General features: G+C 45.6%; 9 non-coding genes across 9 annotated transcripts; all 9 read right to left on the bottom strand.

Moving 5' to 3' along the window:
• Positions 1–581: 581 nt before the first annotated feature.
• On the bottom strand, positions 582–772 carry LOC130340872 (U2 spliceosomal RNA). Its single transcript, XR_008880907.1, has one exon. It is a non-coding gene; the product is annotated as a U2 spliceosomal RNA (small nuclear RNA).
• Positions 773–2,873: 2,101 nt separating this feature from the next.
• Positions 2,874–3,064, bottom strand: LOC130340871 (U2 spliceosomal RNA). Its single transcript, XR_008880906.1, has one exon. It is a non-coding gene; the product is annotated as a U2 spliceosomal RNA (small nuclear RNA).
• A 2,084-nt stretch (positions 3,065–5,148) lies between these two features.
• On the bottom strand, positions 5,149–5,339 carry LOC130340869 (U2 spliceosomal RNA). Its single transcript, XR_008880905.1, has one exon. It is a non-coding gene; the product is annotated as a U2 spliceosomal RNA (small nuclear RNA).
• A 2,093-nt stretch (positions 5,340–7,432) lies between these two features.
• Positions 7,433–7,623, bottom strand: LOC130340868 (U2 spliceosomal RNA). Its single transcript, XR_008880904.1, has one exon. It is a non-coding gene; the product is annotated as a U2 spliceosomal RNA (small nuclear RNA).
• A 2,093-nt stretch (positions 7,624–9,716) lies between these two features.
• On the bottom strand, positions 9,717–9,907 carry LOC130340825 (U2 spliceosomal RNA). Its single transcript, XR_008880873.1, has one exon. It is a non-coding gene; the product is annotated as a U2 spliceosomal RNA (small nuclear RNA).
• Positions 9,908–12,011: 2,104 nt separating this feature from the next.
• On the bottom strand, positions 12,012–12,197 carry LOC130340831 (U2 spliceosomal RNA). The gene has a single exon (XR_008880878.1). It is a non-coding gene; the product is annotated as a U2 spliceosomal RNA (small nuclear RNA).
• A 7,191-nt stretch (positions 12,198–19,388) lies between these two features.
• LOC130340867 (U2 spliceosomal RNA) lies at positions 19,389–19,579 on the bottom strand. The gene has a single exon (XR_008880903.1). It is a non-coding gene; the product is annotated as a U2 spliceosomal RNA (small nuclear RNA).
• A 2,098-nt stretch (positions 19,580–21,677) lies between these two features.
• On the bottom strand, positions 21,678–21,868 carry LOC130340866 (U2 spliceosomal RNA). Its single transcript, XR_008880902.1, has one exon. It is a non-coding gene; the product is annotated as a U2 spliceosomal RNA (small nuclear RNA).
• A 2,091-nt stretch (positions 21,869–23,959) lies between these two features.
• On the bottom strand, positions 23,960–24,150 carry LOC130340865 (U2 spliceosomal RNA). Its single transcript, XR_008880901.1, has one exon. It is a non-coding gene; the product is annotated as a U2 spliceosomal RNA (small nuclear RNA).
• Between the last annotated feature and the right edge of the window lie 945 nt (positions 24,151–25,095).

Raw genomic sequence — 25,095 nt, 5'->3', positions numbered from 1 at the left:
TAGTGCAATGGATGGCTGGAAGCATTTGTCTTTGCCTTTGCAATACCACAGAAGCAATGCATGGTCAATGTACAGCAATGACACACCTGTGTGAACAGCCAGGAGACCCCCCCCCCCCCCCCATGTTATGTTACATAGTTACATAGTTAGTACGGTCGAAAAAAGACATATGTCCATCAAGTTCAACCAGGGAATTAAGGGGTAGGGGTGTGGCGCGATATTGGGGAAGGGATGAGATTTTATATTTCTTCATAAGCATTAATCTTATTTTGTCAATTAGGAACATTCAGCACCCACCCGCTATCAAGGCAGCTGCCTATCATGTCATGCCCTACCTGCACAGGTGTGCTGGCTACTCAAATGATCCAATTAAGGAGGCCATTTAGTCAGCAGCAGCAGAAGTCCTGTGCCTGGACGCTCCAACAGCGGCCAGACACAAGCAGAAGCAGAAGCAGCAGAAGCAGCAGCAGCACCACCTTTTGTTTTTTGGCTGCAGCAGCAGCAAGGCCCACAGGGCTGGCTAGCTGGCTAGCCAGCAAGTAGCAATGAAAGTAGGAATCTTTCTTTTTAACCCTGTAAGGGGGTGGTGCACTGTACCCGAAGATACTGCCATATCGGGTCAATGCATAGGGCGACGGAAGCAAGCTTCGAAATCGGCCCCCGTTCTCAAAAATCCATTTAATATATGGTCCCCAGATAGGGGACGTATCAGATATTAAACTGATAAGAACAGATACTACACTTGATCTTAGCCAAAAGGCCGAGAAGCGATAACCGTGAAAGGGGCGGGCCCAACAAGGTGCCCTTCATGGGCACTATCACTGCTTGCTGTCAGGGAGGCTGCCAGACAATTTTCCATGCACACTCTGGGCTGGGGGGCAGTCAACCACCAGTACACACAGCAGAACCTAAACCCATACCATTATTGCTAAGCAGCAAGACAGGGGCCCATTGCACTCCCACGGGGCCTTTTTAAATGCAATCCATAACCCGGATTTGCCAGGAACCCTTCTTACTCCTCCTACTTGCATGTGACACTGGGCTTAGGATCTGCATAGGAAACACACACACAAGCACACACCTACCTTTGTTGCCTGCAGATGCCTCCTTGGCTGTCCCCAAACGGTATCAAACCAACACCCACGGGAAGCTGTAAGCATAGAGGACATGCCTGCACCCCATTGGACTTACCTGTGTGGGTTAAATCCGGGTTATTTGACAACCTATGGCGGTGATGGTTCTGCTCAGGCAGAGCAGTGCTGATGCTCCTCATAAAGCTGTCGCTGCTGTGAAGGTTCTAGGTGACATCACAATCCCTATGGTTACATACACAACAAAGCTGGGTTGTTGTTGTTTACACTCTGCAAGGCCTGTGGAAGTGAGTGACATCATAGCACTGTAGTTCTGAGGGTTCTAGATGGATGCAACAATCTCCTGTTGCTTCTATGAAGGCCATAATAGACGACATCACCAAACAGCTCCATAGTCACATACACAGCAAAGGAGAGATGTTGTTTACACCTAGTGATGTCAGTGGTATTGAGTGACATCACAGCACAGTGCTAAGGCTCCTGGGCCTGGACACAGCAGCGGCTGCAATATCTCAACGGAGAATACGTTTATATATATGTGTGTGTGTGCGCGTATATATATATATATATATATATATATATATATATATATATATATATATATATTTCTCCGCCGAAATCACTTTTAAACCCATTTCCACCTTTTTTTCCCTTCTCTTCCTCTTACTTTTTTTTCACGTTTTTTTACGTTTTTCTCCTTTTCGCCTCTTTTCTGGGCGTATTATTCTTCTTTTTCTTCTTTTTTTTCGTCTAATGCATACCCCATCAGTGCAGCAATGCTTATTCAATACCGCCAGCAGATGGAGACACTGGGGGATAATTTTCTAAGGATTTATACTGATTTTTCCTGTCTGAATTTGTCGCACAGAAAGTTGCAGGCCAAATATGTGTGACATTTCTGTGACTTTAGCTTCTAGAGCATTTTTACAACATTATACATAGGTGCTGAATACATAAAAAGCGACTGTTCAGCGACAGACAAGTCGCATCGGCTGAAAGTAGGCCAGAATGTCAGTCCATGTTGGAGCAGGTTTAGATACAGTCTAAAGTATAGATCTCAAAGTCTGTGCACAGAATTTAGCAAGGGCCTCGCACCTTCTGATGCATCAGGTAGGTGCACAATAGCATAGCCTAACCCTCTGTACTTTGGTCTATATTGATGCGGGACATAGACAGCCAGCTGATGACCAATCCATTAGTGCAATGGATGGCTGGAAGCATTTGTCTTTGCCTTTGCAATACCACAGAAGCAATGCATGGTCAATGTACAGCAATGACACACCTGTGTGAACAGCCAGGAGACCCCCCCCCCCCCCCCCATGTTATGTTACATAGTTACATAGTTAGTACGGTCGAAAAAAGACATATGTCCATCAAGTTCAACCAGGGAATTAAGGGGTAGGGGTGTGGCGCGATATTGGGGAAGGGATGAGATTTTATATTTCTTCATAAGCATTAATCTTATTTTGTCAATTAGGAACATTCAGCACCCACCCGCTATCAAGGCAGCTGCCTATCATGTCATGCCCTACCTGCACAGGTGTGCTGGCTACTCAAATGATCCAATTAAGGAGGCCATTTAGTCAGCAGCAGCAGAAGTCCTGTGCCTGGACGCTCCAACAGCGGCCAGACACAAGCAGAAGCAGAAGCAGCAGAAGCAGCAGCAGCACCACCTTTTGTTTTTTGGCTGCAGCAGCAGCAAGGCCCACAGGGCTGGCTAGCTGGCTAGCCAGCAAGCAGGTAGCAATGAAAGTAGGAATCTTTCTTTTTAACCCTGTAAGGGGGTGGTGCACTGTACCCGAAGATACTGCCATATCGGGTCAATGCATAGGGCGACGGAAGCAAGCTTCGAAATCGGCCCCCGTTCTCAAAAATCCATTTAATATATGGTCCCCAGATAGGGGACGTATCAGATATTAAACTGATAAGAACAGATACTACACTTGATCTTAGCCAAAAGGCCGAGAAGCGATAACCGTGAAAGGGGCGGGCCCAACAAGGTGCCCTTCATGGGCACTATCACTGCTTGCTGTCAGGGAGGCTGCCAGACAATTTTCCATGCACACTCTGGGCTGGGGGGCAGTCAACCACCAGTACACACAGCAGAACCTAAACCCATACCATTATTGCTAAGCAGCAAGACAGGGGCCCATTGCACTCCCACGGGGCCTTTTTAAATGCAATCCATAACCCGGATTTGCCAGGAACCCTTCTTACTCCTCCTACTTGCATGTGACACTGGGCTTAGGATCTGCATAGGAAACACACACACAAGCACACACCTACCTTTGTTGCCTGCAGATGCCTCCTTGGCTGTCCCCAAACGGTATCAAACCAACACCCACGGGAAGCTGTAAGCATAGAGGACATGCCTGCACCCCATTGGACTTACCTGTGTGGGTTAAATCCGGGTTATTTGACAACCTATGGCGGTGATGGTTCTGCTCAGGCAGAGCAGTGCTGATGCTCCTCATAAAGCTGTCGCTGCTGTGAAGGTTCTAGGTGACATCACAAATCCCTATGGTTACATACACAACAAAGCTGGGTTGTTGTTGTTTACACTCTGCAAGGCCTGTGGAAGTGAGTGACATCATAGCACTGTAGTTCTGAGGGTTCTAGATGGATGCAACAATCTCCTGTTGCTTCTATGAAGGCCATAATAGACGACATCACCAAACAGCTCCATAGTCACATACACAGCAAAGGAGAGATGTTGTTTACACCTAGTGATGTCAGTGGTATTGAGTGACATCACAGCACAGTGCTAAGGCTCCTGGGCCTGGACACAGCAGCGGCTGCAATATCTCAACGGAGAATACGTTTATATATATGTGTGTGTGTGCGCGTATATATATATATATATATATATATATATATATATATATATATTTCTCCGCCGAAATCACTTTTAAACCCATTTCCACCTTTTTTTCCCTTCTCTTCCTCTTACTTTTTTTTCACGTTTTTTTACGTTTTTCTCCTTTTCGCCTCTTTTCTGGGCGTATTATTCTTCTTTTTCTTCTTTTTTTTCGTCTAATGCATACCCCATCAGTGCAGCAATGCTTATTCAATACCGCCAACAGATGGAGACACTGGGGGATAATTTTCTAAGGATTTATACTGATTTTTCCTGTCTGAATTTGTCGCACAGAAAGTTGCAGGCCAAATATGTGTGACATTTCTGCGACTTTAGCTTCTAGAGCATTTTTACAACATTATACATAGGTGCTGAATACATAAAAAGCGACTGTTCAGCGACAGACAAGTCGCATCGGCTGAAAGTAGGCCAGAATGTCAGTCCATGTTGGAGCAGGTTTAGATACAGTCTAAAGTATAGATCTCAAAGTCTGTGCACAGAATTTAGCAAGGGCCTCGCACCTTCTGATGCATCAGGTAGGTGCACAATAGCATAGCCTAACCCTCTGTACTTTGGTCTATATTGATGCGGGACATAGACAGCCAGCTGATGACCAATCCATTAGTGCAATGGATGGCTGGAAGCATTTGTCTTTGCCTTTGCAATACCACAGAAGCAATGCATGGTCAATGTACAGCAATGACACACCTGTGTGAACAGCCAGGAGACCCCCCCCCCCCCCCCCCATGTTATGTTACATAGTTACATAGTTAGTACGGTCGAAAAAAGACATATGTCCATCAAGTTCAACCAGGGAATTAAGGGGTAGGGGTGTGGCGCGATATTGGGGAAGGGATGAGATTTTATATTTCTTCATAAGCATTAATCTTATTTTGTCAATTAGGAACATTCAGCACCCACCCGCTATCAAGGCAGCTGCCTATCATGTCATGCCCTACCTGCACAGGTGTGCTGGCTACTCAAATGATCCAATTAAGGAGGCCATTTAGTCAGCAGCAGCAGAAGTCCTGTGCCTGGACGCTCCAACAGCGGCCAGACACAAGCAGAAGCAGAAGCAGCAGCAGCACCACCTTTTGTTTTTTGGCTGCAGCAGCAGCAAGGCCCACAGGGCTGGCTAGCTGGCTAGCCAGCAAGCAGGTAGCAATGAAAGTAGGAATCTTTCTTTTTAACCCTGTAAGGGGGTGGTGCACTGTACCCGAAGATACTGCCATATCGGGTCAATGCATAGGGCGACGGAAGCAAGCTTCGAAATCGGCCCCCGTTCTCAAAAATCCATTTAATATATGGTCCCCAGATAGGGGACGTATCAGATATTAAACTGATAAGAACAGATACTACACTTGATCTTAGCCAAAAGGCCGAGAAGCGATAACCGTGAAAGGGGCGGGCCCAACAAGGTGCCCTTCATGGGCACTATCACTGCTTGCTGTCAGGGAGGCTGCCAGACAATTTTCCATGCACACTCTGGGCTGGGGGGCAGTCAACCACCAGTACACACAGCAGAACCTAAACCCATACCATTATTGCTAAGCAGCAAGACAGGGGCCCATTGCACTCCCACGGGGCCTTTTTAAATGCAATCCATAACCCGGATTTGCCAGGAACCCTTCTTACTCCTCCTACTTGCATGTGACACTGGGCTTAGGATCTGCATAGGAAACACACACACAAGCACACACCTACCTTTGTTGCCTGCAGATGCCTCCTTGGCTGTCCCCAAACGGTATCAAACCAACACCCACGGGAAGCTGTAAGCATAGAGGACATGCCTGCACCCCATTGGACTTACCTGTGTGGGTTAAATCCGGGTTATTTGACAACCTATGGCGGTGATGGTTCTGCTCAGGCAGAGCAGTGCTGATGCTCCTCATAAAGCTGTCGCTGCTGTGAAGGTTCTAGGTGACATCACAAATCCCTATGGTTACATACACAACAAAGCTGGGTTGTTGTTGTTTACACTCTGCAAGGCCTGTGGAAGTGAGTGACATCATAGCACTGTAGTTCTGAGGGTTCTAGATGGATGCAACAATCTCCTGTTGCTTCTATGAAGGCCATAATAGACGACATCACCAAACAGCTCCATAGTCACATACACAGCAAAGGAGAGATGTTGTTTACACCTAGTAATGTCAGTGGTATTGAGTGACATCACAGCACAGTGCTAAGGCTCCTGGGCCTGGACACAGCAGCGGCTGCAATATCTCAACGGAGAATACGTTTATATATATGTGTGTGTGTGCGCGTATATATATATATATATATATATATATATATATATATATATATATTTCTCCGCCGAAATCACTTTTAAACCCATTTCCACCTTTTTTTCCCTTCTCTTCCTCTTACTTTTTTTTCACGTTTTTTTACGTTTTTCTCCTTTTCGCCTCTTTTCTGGGCGTATTATTCTTCTTTTTCTTCTTTTTTTTCGTCTAATGCATACCCCATCAGTGCAGCAATGCTTATTCAATACCGCCAGCAGATGGAGACACTGGGGGATAATTTTCTAAGGATTTATACTGATTTTTCCTGTCTGAATTTGTCGCACAGAAAGTTGCAGGCCAAATATGTGTGACATTTCTGCGACTTTAGCTTCTAGAGCATTTTTACAACATTATACATAGGTGCTGAATACATAAAAAGCGACTGTTCAGCGACAGACAAGTCGCATCGGCTGAAAGTAGGCCAGAATGTCAGTCCATGTTGGAGCAGGTTTAGATACAGTCTAAAGTATAGATCTCAAAGTCTGTGCACAGAATTTAGCAAGGGCCTCGCACCTTCTGATGCATCAGGTAGGTGCACAATAGCATAGCCTAACCCTCTGTACTTTGGTCTATATTGATGCGGGACATAGACAGCCAGCTGATGACCAATCCATTAGTGCAATGGATGGCTGGAAGCATTTGTCTTTGCCTTTGCAATACCACAGAAGCAATGCATGGTCAATGTACAGCAATGACACACCTGTGTGAACAGCCAGGAGACCCCCCCCCCCCCCCCATGTTATGTTACATAGTTACATAGTTAGTACGGTCGAAAAAAGACATATGTCCATCAAGTTCAACCAGGGAATTAAGGGGTAGGGGTGTGGCGCGATATTGGGGAAGGGATGAGATTTTATATTTCTTCATAAGCATTAATCTTATTTTGTCAATTAGGAACATTCAGCACCCACCCGCTATCAAGGCAGCTGCCTATCATGTCATGCCCTACCTGCACAGGTGTGCTGGCTACTCAAATGATCCAATTAAGGAGGCCATTTAGTCAGCAGCAGCAGAAGTCCTGTGCCTGGACGCTCCAACAGCGGCCAGACACAAGCAGAAGCAGAAGCAGCAGAAGCAGCAGCAGCACCACCTTTTGTTTTTTGGCTGCAGCAGCAGCAAGGCCCACAGGGCTGGCTAGCTGGCTAGCCAGCAAGCAGGTAGCAATGAAAGTAGGAATCTTTCTTTTTAACCCTGTAAGGGGGTGGTGCACTGTACCCGAAGATACTGCCATATCGGGTCAATGCATAGGGCGACGGAAGCAAGCTTCGAAATCGGCCCCCGTTCTCAAAAATCCATTTAATATATGGTCCCCAGATAGGGGACGTATCAGATATTAAACTGATAAGAACAGATACTACACTTGATCTTAGCCAAAAGGCCGAGAAGCGATAACCGTGAAAGGGGCGGGCCCAACAAGGTGCCCTTCATGGGCACTATCACTGCTTGCTGTCAGGGAGGCTGCCAGACAATTTTCCATGCACACTCTGGGCTGGGGGGCAGTCAACCACCAGTACACACAGCAGAACCTAAACCCATACCATTATTGCTAAGCAGCAAGACAGGGGCCCATTGCACTCCCACGGGGCCTTTTTAAATGCAATCCATAACCCGGATTTGCCAGGAACCCTTCTTACTCCTCCTACTTGCATGTGACACTGGGCTTAGGATCTGCATAGGAAACACACACACAAGCACACACCTACCTTTGTTGCCTGCAGATGCCTCCTTGGCTGTCCCCAAACGGTATCAAACCAACACCCACGGGAAGCTGTAAGCATAGAGGACATGCCTGCACCCCATTGGACTTACCTGTGTGGGTTAAATCCGGGTTATTTGACAACCTATGGCGGTGATGGTTCTGCTCAGGCAGAGCAGTGCTGATGCTCCTCATAAAGCTGTCGCTGCTGTGAAGGTTCTAGGTGACATCACAAATCCCTATGGTTACATACACAACAAAGCTGGGTTGTTGTTGTTTACACTCTGCAAGGCCTGTGGAAGTGAGTGACATCATAGCACTGTAGTTCTGAGGGTTCTAGATGGATGCAACAATCTCCTGTTGCTTCTATGAAGGCCATAATAGACGACATCACCAAACAGCTCCATAGTCACATACACAGCAAAGGAGAGATGTTGTTTACACCTAGTGATGTCAGTGGTATTGAGTGACATCACAGCACAGTGCTAAGGCTCCTGGGCCTGGACACAGCAGCGGCTGCAATATCTCAACGGAGAATACGTTTATATATATGTGTGTGTGTGCGCGTATATATATATATATATATATATATATATATATATATATATATATTTCTCCGCCGAAATCACTTTTAAACCCATTTCCACCTTTTTTTCCCTTCTCTTCCTCTTACTTTTTTTTCACGTTTTTTTACGTTTTTCTCCTTTTCGCCTCTTTTCTGGGCGTATTATTCTTCTTTTTCTTCTTTTTTTTCGTCTAATGCATACCCCATCAGTGCAGCAATGCTTATTCAATACCGCCAGCAGATGGAGACACTGGGGGATAATTTTCTAAGGATTTATACTGATTTTTCCTGTCTGAATTTGTCGCACAGAAAGTTGCAGGCCAAATATGTGTGACATTTCTGCGACTTTAGCTTCTAGAGCATTTTTACAACATTATACATAGGTGCTGAATACATAAAAAGCGACTGTTCAGCGACAGACAAGTCGCATCGGCTGAAAGTAGGCCAGAATGTCAGTCCATGTTGGAGCAGGTTTAGATACAGTCTAAAGTATAGATCTCAAAGTCTGTGCACAGAATTTAGCAAGGGCCTCGCACCTTCTGATGCATCAGGTAGGTGCACAATAGCATAGCCTAACCCTCTGTACTTTGGTCTATATTGATGCGGGACATAGACAGCCAGCTGATGACCAATCCATTAGTGCAATGGATGGCTGGAAGCATTTGTCTTTGCCTTTGCAATACCACAGAAGCAATGCATGGTCAATGTACAGCAATGACACACCTGTGTGAACAGCCAGGAGACCCCCCCCCCCCCCCCATGTTATGTTACATAGTTACATAGTTAGTACGGTCGAAAAAAGACATATGTCCATCAAGTTCAACCAGGGAATTAAGGGGTAGGGGTGTGGCGCGATATTGGGGAAGGGATGAGATTTTATATTTCTTCATATGCATTAATCTTATTTTGTCAATTAGGAACATTCAGCACCCACCCGCTATCAAGGCAGCTGCCTATCATGTCATGCCCTACCTGCACAGGTGTGCTGGCTACTCAAATGATCCAATTAAGGAGGCCATTTAGTCAGCAGCAGCAGAAGTCCTGTGCCTGGACGCTCCAACAGCGGCCAGACACAAGCAGAAGCAGAAGCAGCAGAAGCAGCAGCAGCACCACCTTTTGTTTTTTGGCTGCAGCAGCAGCAAGGCCCACAGGGCTGGCTAGCTGGCTAGCCAGCAAGCAGGTAGCAATGAAAGTAGGAATCTTTCTTTTTAACCCTGTAAGGGGGTGGTGCACTGTACCCAAAGATACTGCCATATCGGGTCAATGCATAGGGCGACGGAAGCAAGCTTCGAAATCGGCCCCCGTTCTCAAAAATCCATTTAATATATGGTCCCCAGATAGGGGACGTATCAGATATTAAACTGATAAGAACAGATACTACACTTGATCTTAGCCAAAAGGCCGAGAAGCGATAACCGTGAAAGGGGCGGGCCCAACAAGGTGCCCTTCATGGGCACTATCACTGCTTGCTGTCAGGGAGGCTGCCAGACAATTTTCCATGCACACTCTGGGCTGGGGGGCAGTCAACCACCAGTACACACAGCAGAACCTAAACCCATACCATTATTGCTAAGCAGCAAGACAGGGGCCCATTGCACTCCCACGGGGCCTTTTTAAATGCAATCCATAACCCGGATTTGCCAGGAACCCTTCTTACTCCTCCTACTTGCATGTGACACTGGGCTTAGGATCTGCATAGGAAACACACACACAAGCACACACCTACCTTTGTTGCCTGCAGATGCCTCCTTGGCTGTCCCCAAACGGTATCAAACCAACACCCACGGGAAGCTGTAAGCATAGAGGACATGCCTGCACCCCATTGGACTTACCTGTGTGGGTTAAATCCGGGTTATTTGACAACCTATGGCGGTGATGGTTCTGCTCAGGCAGAGCAGTGCTGATGCTCCTCATAAAGCTGTCGCTGCTGTGAAGGTTCTAGGTGACATCACAAATCCCTATGGTTACATACACAACAAAGCTGGGTTGTTGTTGTTTACACTCTGCAAGGCCTGTGGAAGTGAGTGACATCATAGCACTGTAGTTCTGAGGGTTCTAGATGGATGCAACAATCTCCTGTTGCTTCTATGAAGGCCATAATAGACGACATCACCAAACAGCTCCATAGTCACATACACAGCAAAGGAGAGATGTTGTTTACACCTAGTGATGTCAGTGGTATTGAGTGACATCACAGCACAGTGCTAAGGCTCCTGGGCCTGGACACAGCAGCGGCTGCAATATCTCAACGGAGAATACGTTTATATATATGTGTGTGTGTGCGCGTATATATATATATATATATATATATATATATATATATATATATATATATATATTTCTCCGCCGAAATCACTTTTAAACCCATTTCCACCTTTTTTTCCCTTCTCTTCCTCTTACTTTTTTTTCACGTTTTTTTACGTTTTTCTCCTTTTCGCCTCTTTTCTGGGCGTATTATTCTTCTTTTTCTTCTTTTTTTTCGTCTAATGCATACCCCATCAGTGCAGCAATGCGTATTCAATACCGCCAGCAGATGGAGACACTGGGGGATAATTTTCTAAGGATTTATAATGATTTTTCCTGTCTGAATTTGTCGCACAGAAAGTTGCAGGCCAAATATGTGTGACATTTCTGCGACTTTAGCTTCTAGAGCATTTTTACAACATTATACATAGGTGCTGAATACATAAAAAGCGACTGTTCAGCGACAGACAAGTCGCATCGGCTGAAAGTAGGCCAGAATGTCAGTCCATGTTGGAGCGGGTTTAGATACAGTCTAAAGTATAGATCTCAAAGTCTGTGCACAGAATTTAGCAAGGGCCTCGCACCTTCTGATGCATCAGGTAGGTGCACAATAGCATAGCCTAACCCTCTGTACTTTGGTCTATATTGATGCGGGACATAGACAGCCAGCTGATGACCAATCCATTAGTGCAATGGATGGCTGGAAGCATTTGTCTTTGCCTTTGCAATACCACAGAAGCAATGCATGGTCAATGTACAGCAATGACACACCTGTGTGAACAGCCAGGAGACCCCCCCCCCCCCCCCCCCATGTTATGTTACATAGTTACATAGTTAGTACGGTCGAAAAAAGACATATGTCCATCAAGTTCAACCAGGGAATTAAGGGGTAGGGGTGTGGCGCGATATTGGGGAAGGGATGAGATTTTATATTTCTTCATAAGCATTAATCTTATTTTGTCAATTAGGAACATTCAGCACCCACCCGCTATCAAGGCAGCTGCCTATCATGTCATGCCCTACCTGCACAGGTGTGCTGGCTACTCAAATGATCCAATTAAGGAGGCCATTTAGTCAGCAGCAGCAGAAGTCCTGTGCCTGGACGCTCCAACAGCGGCCAGACACAAGCAGAAGCAGAAGCAGCAGAAGCAGCAGCAGCACCACCTTTTGTTTTTTGGCTGCAGCAGCAGCAAGGCCCACAGGGCTGGCTAGCTGGCTAGCCAGCAAGCAGGTAGCAATGAAAGTAGGAATCTTTCTTTTTAACCCTGTAAGGGGGTGGTGCACTGTACCCGAAGATACTGCCATATCGGGTCAATGCATAGGGCGACGGAAGCAAGCTTCGAAATCGGCCCCCGTTCTCAAAAATCCATTTAATATATGGTCCCCAGATAGGGGACATATCAGATATTAAACTGATAAGAACAGATTTTTTTTTTTTTTTTTTTTATTGAAAAGGAAATATACAATACATAACCAAGTAAATCATTCACAAAATTACATATTCATCTGAAAACACATGAATAACACATATTTGACATATACAATATATACAGGAAGCATGTCTTTACATGTACATATAACAAAAAGCTTTCCCTTCATGACTTTCCCTCAGAAAAAATTAATTGCAGCGGATTCTGTCCCTCCAACTGTCCCTTCATATCAAGATATAATCTGTAAGAAAAGAAAAAGAAAGACAAATAAGAATACACTCATAACCAGTGCTTCCATTTTTTGTGTTTCCAGATCCCCTCTGCATCATCAGAACCATAGTTTTTCCTATCACATAATACGTAAAGGTAAATTTTACCACGGATCATGCCCAGACACTCCTTCACACTTACTTCACTTTGATTGAAAATCCTAATATTCCTTACATCCCACAGAACCTCTTTTACACAATTTACTATGAACCATAACACTCTTGCCTTCTCTCTCTCCACTGCACACAAACCAAACATCATCATATTAAAGGATAAGATTTCAATTCCAGTAAGATTTTTAATTAGACCAGACATTTTTCTCCACACAGACTTCGCATAACCACACTCCCAAAACACATGTACATAATTCTCACATCCACCGCAACCATCCCTGGGACACACTTCACTGTCTACCAATCTCCTTCTCCTCTGAAATTCCCTTGTTGGCAGACACCCATGAGCTAACATCCAAGACAAGTCCTTTTGTTTATTTGTCAGTTCCTTGTGACTGACATTTTTCCACACTACCTTACAATCCTTCTCAGACAGACCTCCCACACATTCCACTGTTTCTCTCTGCTCCAACACTTTCATCACCTTCTTACTATCATTCCATTCAGTCACACATTCCAGATTATTTTTCCTGACACACCGCCCTATTCTCTGATAGAACCAAGGAACCTCAAAACTTACAGGTACCCTTAAGTCCCTTTCCATTAGCTTATATTTCAACAACACATTACCAGCCAAATACCTTACCATGCACCCAAACACACATTCCTTCTTACTTACAGCGAGACAAAAACTGACATACTTCACAGCCAGGAACACTTCCACATTCATCATTCCTTTCCCACCATGCATTCTGCTTTTCACCACCTTCCCACGACTCAATTTCTCCATCCTTGAATTCCATAAGAAAACAAAGATCTGCCTGATAATTCTTGCCAGACACCTATCCGGTGGAGGAAACACATAATTAACATAAAGCAAAATAGGAATTATAACAGCTTTAATAACCAGAATTCTTCCCTCAATCGATAAAGTCCTTAAAGACCAGAAGTTTATTTTATTCCCCACCCTCCCCAAAACCCTCTCCCAACTTTCTTTCCCATACAAATCATTATCAAACACCACCCCAAGCACTTCCACACCCCCCTCTCTCACAGGCCACTCGCACAACCCACTCTCTCCCCACCCCTCAAAAAATTTACAACCACTCTTCCCAACATTAAGCTTAAACCCACTCATTAAACAGAAACACTCAATCAATAACTTAGCACGCCTTACCCCTGCCATTGACTTACATACAACAGTAACATCATCCATGTAACCAATCACTCGCATATCCTTCCCATGACTACCAGGTATTTCTATACCCCGCATCACCTTATCTCTCCTAATCATCCCCAACAAAGGCTCAATCATACAAATAAAAAGAATTGGCGACAGGGGACACCCCTGCCGCACTCCAGATTTTATACTCACCTCCCTACTCAGAAAACCATTGACCTGAATCTTACTATAAATGTCCCTATACAAACATTCAATCCACTTCACCATTCTGTCCGGCACATTCATCCTCCTCAAAACCCTAAACAATAAATCATGCACCACCCTATCATACGCTTTTTCAAAATCCACCGTAACAACAGCCACACCTTGCTTCCTAGTTTTACAGTCCCACAATACATCCCTCAGACCTAACAGACATTCAGAAATCCTACGATCAGGCACTGCACACATTTGCTCCTCACCTACCATACAATCAATCACATCCTTTAACCTATTCGCAATAACTTTAGCAATAATTTTGTAATCACAATTCAAGAGCGCTATAGGCCTCCAATTTTTAAGATCCCTCTTATCCCCTTTTTTAAACAATAACACAGTCACACTCTCACTCATACTTTTAGATAACTTCCCTCTCCTAAGTACTTCCTTACACACCTCCCATACATAATCCCCTAACATATCCCAAAACACAAGATAAAATTCCACAGGCAAACCATCACTCCCTGCCACCTTTCCTTTCTTCATCCCATTCACAGCATCCTCCACCTCACTCTTCCTCACATCCTCTTCCATAAAGAACCCATCAATTTCATCCAAACGCTTATCCACATATCCCAAACATTCCTCCTCTAGAGTCACGTCCCGCTCCTTCTCCGTGAATAAATCAGAATAAAACTTCCACACTTCCTCTAACACCTCATCCTTACCAAAGACCTCTACCCCATCATTCTTAAAAACACTCATCATCTCAGTTTTTTTACTGAATGCCTTTTTAAAGAAAAATTTGCTACATTTCTCATCCTTCTCTTTCACTTCAACCCTAGCCTGTGCAATAATCTTCCTTCCATTCCTCTCCAGACACTCATTCACACTTCCACGAGCTTCCTCAATCTCCTTCTCAACACTCATCCCCAAACGCCTCAATTCATACAAATACTCTAACCTTCTTTGCCATCTCTCATACTCTTCTCTATCTTTCCTCCCTTTCTCACACCCTTTTTTAATAAAAAACCTTTTAGTCTCTAACTTCACCCACTCCCACCACTCAACCACACTATAAAATGCATCCTTCCTCAACACCCATCCATCAAAACGCTCCCTATATTCTTGTAATACACATTCATTATCCAATAAAGACACATTCAACTTCCAAACACCCTTTCCATACTCACTTAGACCACCACCTTTTACCACACACTCAATCCAGGCATGATCCGTGAACGGTAACCTCCTCCGTCTGAAATTAGAAACAGACATTAGTTTTGAGACAAAAATGAAATCAATACGCGAACTTGTATTGTTAGAAAAATATGTATAACCGATAGTACCATCATTATGGGCAACAAAGGAATCCTTTAACCCAAATAAATTTACAATCTCTTTAAGCTGCTTACTAGTACTGTCTAAACCAGACCCACCACCCACCGTAGTACTACTCCTATCCCCCTCTGTTATTATACAATTGAAATCCCCTATAAGGAACACATCATCCCTCCCACTCAAAAAGAAATATAATTTCTCAAACACCTCCCCTCTTTCCTTCCTCCCAGTTGGAGCATAAACATTAATTACTTTATATGTGAAACCCCTGAAAATAAAATGCACTAATAATACCCTACCCGGCACAATATGGACAACTTTTTTAACAACAAACTCATTACTTTTGAACAAAATCCCCACCCCCGAATTACGTTCCATTGAACCAGACCATACCGATTGCCCATAAGGCCAGGAGATATTTGGCTCCCCATCCAAGCAGCACTCCTGGAGACCTAGAACATCAAAAGAATATCTAGAAAGTAAATCAAAAATGGCGGATCTCCTTTCTAAAGATCTAATACTGCGGACATTTAGAGAACCAATTGTTAAACTCATTCAAACATTTGAAGGAAAAAAAGGAAATACAAAATCAAGCATTATCAAAAGGAGGCCTAGCCTTTCCCCGACCTCTACCCTTATTTTTTGCCTCCCCTTCCTTAAACTTAAGAGTCTTTGTCAATTTTTTGACTGAACATTCCTCCAAATAACCTGTGCCCAGGGAGGATAAAGAGGAGTCAGAATCAATCTGACATGACGACCCTCCACCTGCCTCCTCCCTTCCCGGGCTAGGAAAGTCCTCAATCCTTTGACTCTGAGGAGTCGGACAGTCATCCTCCGATTCTTCCACCGACATCTTTCTCTTCAAGGATTCTTTGTCCACAGTCATCTCCTCTGGGGGATCAGAGGCCTCCGAAACAGATGCCCCCGAAACAGACTCCGCCTTCTCCCCCTCTGCCACCAAAGCATCCGGAACAGACCTAGAAATGGAAGGAAAAACAGGGGCAGACTCTGCTTCACTGGTCAGCACGCTAACCTCTGCATCGCCTGCCCTGGCAGCATTGGAGTCCTCAGGAACTGTCCCACCTCGAAGAGCCATTGCATATGATCGGGGTGCCCCGGACTGGTAAGTGGGGCAACTCCTAGCCAGGTGGTCCGAAGAACCACAGAAATGACACTTGCGTTTCTCGGGACAGTCTGCAGTGCGGTGATCAGGCTTGTGGCAGTTCCTGCAAACCTGCCCGGTTGTACAGTTCTCTCTGGTATGACCAAAGCAAAAACAGTCCCGGCAAAAACTTGGCATCCCCGGGTAGTGCAGAAACCCCCTGTTGTTCCCTATCGCAAAGTTCTGCGGGGGGTGACAAAAACCTTCAGCACCACCCTCGGGGGCAGGCCTAAACTCCACCCAAAAACGTCTCATGCCTGTGAAAGTCCCCAGGATGTTATTTTTCCTCTCCGCACCAGAAACAGACACACAATACCTTCTTAGAAAGGTCTGGATCTCCTCATCCCGCACAAAAGGGTTGTACATATGCACTACCACTGGAACTTTCTTAGGCCGAGCCTCGCAGGAAATGAATCGGATCCCTTGTAGGTCAGGGTGAGAAGCATTCTCCTTACTCCGGTAGAGACAGGTACGGAGATCATCCAGGTTGTAGAAGGTCACGTCAAAGAATCCTTGGCTGGGAAAGACCTGGACACAGAAGATGGAAGCATGCGGCATCCTCAGCACTCCCTCCACGACCTTCTGCTGGACATGCAAAATCCCGTAGGCACTCCTCTTTTCCTCCTCGATAAACAGCCGTACTGTATTAGGAGCGTTCGGCGCATTAGCCATCCTCTCCGGCAGACCCGTCCTCCGATGATCACCTTCCCGTTATCCTGGGACTAAGCCCTCTCCCCAATAGCAGCAGGTGGGTGAAGCCCAGGCAATAAACCTGGACGATCCCACAAGGCCGAGGAGAGGGGTACCCGAATACCTTAGGGCAAGACACTTGATCTTAGCCAAAAGGCCGAGAAGCGATAACCGTGAAAGGGGCGGGCCCAACAAGGTCCCCTTCATGGGCACTATCACTGCTTGCTGTCAGGGAGGCTGCCAGACAATTTTCCATGCACACTCTGGGCTGGGGGGCAGTCAACCACCAGTACACACAGCAGAACCTAAACCCATACCATTATTGCTAAGCAGCAAGACAGGGGCCCATTGCACTCCCACGGGGCCTTTTTAAATGCAATCCATAACCCGGATTTGCCAGGAACCCTTCTTACTCCTCCTACTTGCATGTGACACTGGGCTTAGGATCTGCATAGGAAACACACACACAAGCACACACCTACCTTTGTTGCCTGCAGATGCCTCCTTGGCTGTCCCCAAACGGTATCAAACCAACACCCACGGGAAGCTGTAAGCATAGAGGACATGCCTGCACCCCATTGGACTTACCTGTGTGGGTTAAATCCGGGTTATTTGACAACCTATGGCGGTGATGGTTCTGCTCAGGCAGAGCAGTGCTGATGCTCCTCATAAAGCTGTCGCTGCTGTGAAGGTTCTAGGTGACATCACAAATCCCTTTGGTTACATACACAACAAAGCTGGGTTGTTGTTGTTTACACTCTGCAAGGCCTGTGGAAGTGAGTGACATCATAGCACTGTAGTTCTGAGGGTTCAAGATGGATGCAACAATCTCCTGTTGCTTCTATGAAGGCCGTAATAGACGACATCACCAAACAGCTCCATAGTCACATACACAGCAAAGGAGAGATGTTGTTTACACCTAGTGATGTCAGTGGTATTGAGTGACATCACAGCACAGTGCTAAGGCTCCTGGGCCTGGACACAGCAGCGGCTGCAATATCTCAACGGAGAATACGTTTATATCTATGTGTGTGTGTGCGCATATATATATATATATATATATATATATATATATATATATATATATTTCTCCGCCGAAATCACTTTTAAACCCATTTCCACCTTTTTTTCCCTTCTCTTCCTCTTACTTTTTTTTCACGTTTTTTTACGTTTTTCTCCTTTTCGCCTCTTTTCTGGGCGTATTATTCTTCTTTTTCTTCTTTTTTTTCGTCTAATGCATACCCCATCAGTGCAGCAATGCTTATTCAATACCGCCAGCAGATGGAGACACTGGGGGATAATTTTCTAAGGATTTATACTGATTTTTCCTGTCTGAATTTGTCGCACAGAAAGTTGCAGGCCAAATATGTGTGACATTTCTGCGACTTTAGCTTCTAGAGCATTTTTACAACATTATACATAGGTGCTGAATACATAAAAAGCGACTGTTCAGCGACAGACAAGTCGCATCGGCTGAAAGTAGGCCAGAATGTCAGTCCATGTTGGAGCAGGTTTAGATACAGTCTAAAGCATAGATCTCAAAGTCTGTGCACAGAATTTAGCAAGGGCCTCGCACCTTCTGATGCATCAGGTAGGTGCACAATAGCATAGCCTAACCCTCTGTACTTTGGTCTATATTGATGCGGGACATAGACAGCCAGCTGATGACCAATCCATTAGTGCAATGGATGGCTGGAAGCATTTGTCTTTGCCTTTGCAATACCACAGAAGCAATGCATGGTCAATGTACAGCAATGACACACCTGTGTGAACAGCCAGGAGACCCCCCCCCCCCCCCCCATGTTATGTTACATAGTTACATAGTTAGTACGGTCGAAAAAAGACATATGTCCATCACGTTCAACCAGGGAATTAAGGGGTAGGGGTGTGGCGCGATATTGGGGAAGGGATGAGATTTTATATTTCTTCATAAGCATTAATCTTATTTTGTCAATTAGGAACATTCAGCACCCACCCGCTATCAAGGCAGCTGCCTATCATGTCATGCCCTACCTGCACAGGTGTGCTGGCTACTCAAATGATCCAATTAAGGAGGCCATTTAGTCAGCAGCAGCAGAAGTCCTGTGCCTGGACGCTCCAACAGGGGCCAGACACAAGCAGAAGCAGAAGCAGCAGAAGCAGCAGCAGCACCACCTTTTGTTTTTTGGCTGCAGCAGCAGCAAGGCCCACAGGGCTGGCTAGCTGGCTAGCCAGCAAGCAGGTAGCAATGAAAGTAGGAATCTTTCTTTTTAACCCTGTAAGGGGGTGGTGCACTGTACCCGAAGATACTGCCATATCGGGTCAATGCATAGGGCGACGGAAGCAAGCTTCGAAATCGGCCCCCGTTCTCAAAAATCCATTTAATATATGGTCCCCAGATAGGGGACGTATCAGATATTAAACTGATAAGAACAGATACTACACTTGATCTTAGCCAAAAGGCCGAGAAGCGATAACCGTGAAAGGGGCGGGCCCAACAAGGTCCCCTTCATGGGCACTATCACTGCTTGCTGTCAGGGAGGCTGCCAGACAATTTTCCATGCACACTCTGGGCTGGGGGGCAGTCAACCACCAGTACACACAGCAGAACCTAAACCCATACCATTATTGCTAAGCAGCAAGACAGGGGCCCATTGCACTCCCACGGGGCCTTTTTAAATGCAATCCATAACCCGGATTTGCCAGGAACCCTTCTTACTCCTCCTACTTGCATGTGACACTGGGCTTAGGATCTGCATAGGAAACACACACACAAGCACACACCTACCTTTGTTGCCTGCAGATGCCTCCTTGGCTGTCCCCAAACGGTATCAAACCAACACCCACGGGAAGCTGTAAGCATAGAGGACATGCCTGCACCCCATTGGACTTACCTGTGTGGGTTAAATCCGGGTTATTTGACAACCTATGGCGGTGATGGTTCTGCTCAGGCAGAGCAGTGCTGATGCTCCTCATAAAGCTGTCGCTGCTGTGAAGGTTCTAGGTGACATCACAAATCCCTTTGGTTACATACACAACAAAGCTGGGTTGTTGTTGTTTACACTCTGCAAGGCCTGTGGAAGTGAGTGACATCATAGCACTGTAGTTCTGAGGGTTCAAGATGGATGCAACAATCTCCTGTTGCTTCTATGAAGGCCGTAATAGACGACATCACCAAACAGCTCCATAGTCACATACACAGCAAAGGAGAGATGTTGTTTACACCTAGTGATGTCAGTGGTATTGAGTGACATCACAGCACAGTGCTAAGGCTCCTGGGCCTGGACACAGCAGCGGCTGCAATATCTCAACGGAGAATACGTTTATATCTATGTGTGTGTGTGCGCATATATATATATATATATATATATATATATATATATATATATATATATTTCTCCGCCGAAATCACTTTTAAACCCATTTCCACCTTTTTTTCCCTTCTCTTCCTCTTACTTTTTTTTCACGTTTTTTTACGTTTTTCTCCTTTTCGCCTCTTTTCTGGGCGTATTATTCTTCTTTTTCTTCTTTTTTTTCGTCTAATGCATACCCCATCAGTGCAGCAATGCTTATTCAATACCGCCAGCAGATGGAGACACTGGGGGATAATTTTCTAAGGATTTATACTGATTTTTCCTGTCTGAATTTGTCGCACAGAAAGTTGCAGGCCAAATATGTGTGACATTTCTGCGACTTTAGCTTCTAGAGCATTTTTACAACATTATACATAGGTGCTGAATACATAAAAAGCGACTGTTCAGCGACAGACAAGTCGCATCGGCTGAAAGTAGGCCAGAATGTCAGTCCATGTTGGAGCAGGTTTAGATACAGTCTAAAGCATAGATCTCAAAGTCTGTGCACAGAATTTAGCAAGGGCCTCGCACCTTCTGATGCATCAGGTAGGTGCACAATAGCATAGCCTAACCCTCTGTACTTTGGTCTATATTGATGCGGGACATAGACAGCCAGCTGATGACCAATCCATTAGTGCAATGGATGGCTGGAAGCATTTGTCTTTGCCTTTGCAATACCACAGAAGCAATGCATGGTCAATGTACAGCAATGACACACCTGTGTGAACAGCCAGGAGACCCCCCCCCCCCCCCCATGTTATGTTACATAGTTACATAGTTAGTACGGTCGAAAAAAGACATATGTCCATCACGTTCAACCAGGGAATTAAGGGGTAGGGGTGTGGCGCGATATTGGGGAAGGGATGAGATTTTATATTTCTTCATAAGCATTAATCTTATTTTGTCAATTAGGAACATTCAGCACCCACCCGCTATCAAGGCAGCTGCCTATCATGTCATGCCCTACCTGCACAGGTGTGCTGGCTACTCAAATGATCCAATTAAGGAGGCCATTTAGTCAGCAGCAGCAGAAGTCCTGTGCCTGGACGCTCCAACAGGGGCCAGACACAAGCAGAAGCAGAAGCAGCAGAAGCAGCAGCAGCAGCACCACCTTTTGTTTTTTGGCTGCAGCAGCAGCAAGGCCCACAGGGCTGGCTAGCTGGCTAGCCAGCAAGCAGGTAGCAATGAAAGTAGGAATCTTTCTTTTTAACCCTGTAAGGGGGTGGTGCACTGTACCCGAAGATACTGCCATATCGGGTCAATGCATAGGGCGACGGAAGCAAGCTTCGAAATCGGCCCCCGTTCTCAAAAATCCATTTAATATATGGTCCCCAGATAGGGGACGTATCAGATATTAAACTGATAAGAACAGATACTACACTTGATCTTAGCCAAAAGGCCGAGAAGCGATAACCGTGAAAGGGGCGGGCCCAACAAGGTCCCCTTCATGGGCACTATCACTGCTTGCTGTCAGGGAGGCTGCCAGACAATTTTCCATGCACACTCTGGGCTGGGGGGCAGTCAACCACCAGTACACACAGCAGAACCTAAACCCATACCATTATTGCTAAGCAGCAAGACAGGGGCCCATTGCACTCCCACGGGGCCTTTTTAAATGCAATCCATAACCCGGATTTGCCAGGAACCCTTCTTACTCCTCCTACTTGCATGTGACACTGGGCTTAGGATCTGCATAGGAAACACACACACAAGCACACACCTACCTTTGTTGCCTGCAGATGCCTCCTTGGCTGTCCCCAAACGGTATCAAACCAACACCCACGGGAAGCTGTAAGCATAGAGGACATGCCTGCACCCCATTGGACTTACCTGTGTGGGTTAAATCCGGGTTATTTGACAACCTATGGCGGTGATGGTTCTGCTCAGGCAGAGCAGTGCTGATGCTCCTCATAAAGCTGTCGCTGCTGTGAAGGTTCTAGGTGACATCACAAATCCCTTTGGTTACATACACAACAAAGCTGGGTTGTTGTTGTTTACACTCTGCAAGGCCTGTGGAAGTGAGTGACATCATAGCACTGTAGTTCTGAGGGTTCAAGATGGATGCAACAATCTCCTGTTGCTTCTATGAAGGCCGTAATAGACGACATCACCAAACAGCTCCATAGTCACATACACAGCAAAGGAGAGATGTTGTTTACACCTAGTGATGTCAGTGGTATTGAGTGACATCACAGCACAGTGCTAAGGCTCCTGGGCCTGGACACAGCAGCGGCTGCAATATCTCAACGGAGAATACGTTTATATCTATGTGTGTGTGTGCGCATATATATATATATATATATATATATATATATATATATATATATTTCTCCGCCGAAATCACTTTTAAACCCATTTCCACCTTTTTTTCCCTTCTCTTCCTCTTACTTTTTTTTCACGTTTTTTTACGTTTTTCTCCTTTTCGCCTCTTTTCTGGGCGTATTATTCTTCTTTTTCTTCTTTTTTTTCGTCTAATGCATACCCCATCAGTGCAGCAATGCTTATTCAATACCGCCAGCAGATGGAGACACTGGGGGATAATTTTCTAAGGATTTATACTGATTTTTCCTGTCTGAATTTGTCGCACAGAAAGTTGCAGGCCAAATATGTGTGACATTTCTGCGACTTTAGCTTCTAGAGCATTTTTACAACATTATACATAGGTGCTGAATACATAAAAAGCGACTGTTCAGCGACAGACAAGTCGCATCGGCTGAAAGTAGGCCAGAATGTCAGTCCATGTTGGAGAAGGTTTAGATACAGTCTAAAGCATAGATCTCAAAGTCTGTGCACAGAATTTAGCAAGGGCCTCGCACCTTCTGATGCATCAGGTAGGTGCACAATAGCATAGCCTAACCCTCTGTACTTTGGTCTATATTGATGCGGGACATAGACAGCCAGCTGATGACCAATCCATTAGTGCAATGGATGGCTGGAAGCATTTGTCTTTGCCTTTGCAATACCACAGAAGCAATGCATGGTCAATGTACAGCAATGACACACCTGTGTGAACAGCCAGGAGACCCCCCCCCCCCCCCCATGTTATGTTACATAGTTACATAGTTAGTACGGTCGAAAAAAGACATATGTCCATCACGTTCAACCAGGGAATTAAGGGGTAGGGGTGTGGCGCGATATTGGGGAAGGGATGAGATTTTATATTTCTTCATAAGCATTAATCTTATTTTGTCAATTAGGAACATTCAGCACCCACCCGCTATCAAGGCAGCTGCCTATCATGTCATGCCCTACCTGCACAGGTGTGCTGGCTACTCAAATGATCCAATTAAGGAGGCCATTTAGTCAGCAGCAGCAGAAGTCCTGTGCCTGGACGCTCCAACAGGGGCCAGACACAAGCAGAAGCAGAAGCAGCAGAAGCAGCAGCAGCACCACCTTTTGTTTTTTGGCTGCAGCAGCAGCAAGGCCCACAGGGCTGGCTAGCTGGCTAGCCAGCAAGCAGGTAGCAATGAAAGTAGGAATCTTTCTTTTTAACCCTGTAAGGGGGTGGTGCACTGTACCCGAAGATACTGCCATATCGGGTCAATGCATAGGGCGACGGAAGCAAGCTTCGAAATCGGCCCCCGTTCTCAAAAATCCATTTAATATATGGTCCCCAGATAGGGGACGTATCAGATATTAAACTGATAAGAACAGATACTACACTTGATCTTAGCCAAAAGGCCGAGAAGCGATAACCGTGAAAGGGGCGGGCCCAACAAGGTCCCCTTCATGGGCACTATCACTGCTTGCTGTCAGGGAGGCTGCCAGACAATTTTCCATGCACACTCTGGGCTGGGGGGCAGTCAACCACCAGTACACACAGCAGAACCTAAACCCATACCATTATTGCTAAGCAGCAAGACAGGGGCCCATTGCACTCCCACGGGGCCTTTTTAAATGCAATCCATAACCCGGATTTGCCAGGAACCCTTCTTACTCCTCCTACTTGCATGTGACACTGGGCTTAGGATCTGCATAGGAAACACACACACAAGCACACACCTACCTTTGTTGCCTGCAGATGCCTCCTTGGCTGTCCCCAAACGGTATCAAACCAACACCCACGGGAAGCTGTAAGCATAGAGGACATGCCTGCACCCCATTGGACTTACCTGTGTGGGTTAAATCCGGGTTATTTGACAACCTATGGCGGTGATGGTTCTGCTCAGGCAGAGCAGTGCTGATGCTCCTCATAAAGCTGTCGCTGCTGTGAAGGTTCTAGGTGACATCACAAATCCCTTTGGTTACATACACAACAAAGCTGGGTTGTTGTTGTTTACACTCTGCAAGGCCTGTGGAAGTGAGTGACATCATAGCACTGTAGTTCTGAGGGTTCAAGATGGATGCAACAATCTCCTGTTGCTTCTATGAAGGCCGTAATAGACGACATCACCAAACAGCTCCATAGTCACATACACAGCAAAGGAGAGATGTTGTTTACACCTAGTGATGTCAGTGGTATTGAGTGACATCACAGCACAGTGCTAAGGCTCCTGGGCCTGGACACAGCAGCGGCTGCAATATCTCAACGGAGAATACGTTTATATCTATGTGTGTGTGTGCGCATATATATATATATATATATATATATATATATATATATATATATTTCTCCGCCGAAATCACTTTTAAACCCAT

The sequence above is a fragment of the Hyla sarda genome, unplaced genomic scaffold, assembly GCF_029499605.1.
Source record: "Hyla sarda isolate aHylSar1 unplaced genomic scaffold, aHylSar1.hap1 scaffold_603, whole genome shotgun sequence".
NCBI lineage: Eukaryota > Metazoa > Chordata > Amphibia > Anura > Hylidae > Hyla > Hyla sarda.
Note: the sequence above shows the minus strand (reverse complement) of the source record. Positions and strands in the feature narration are given on the sequence as shown.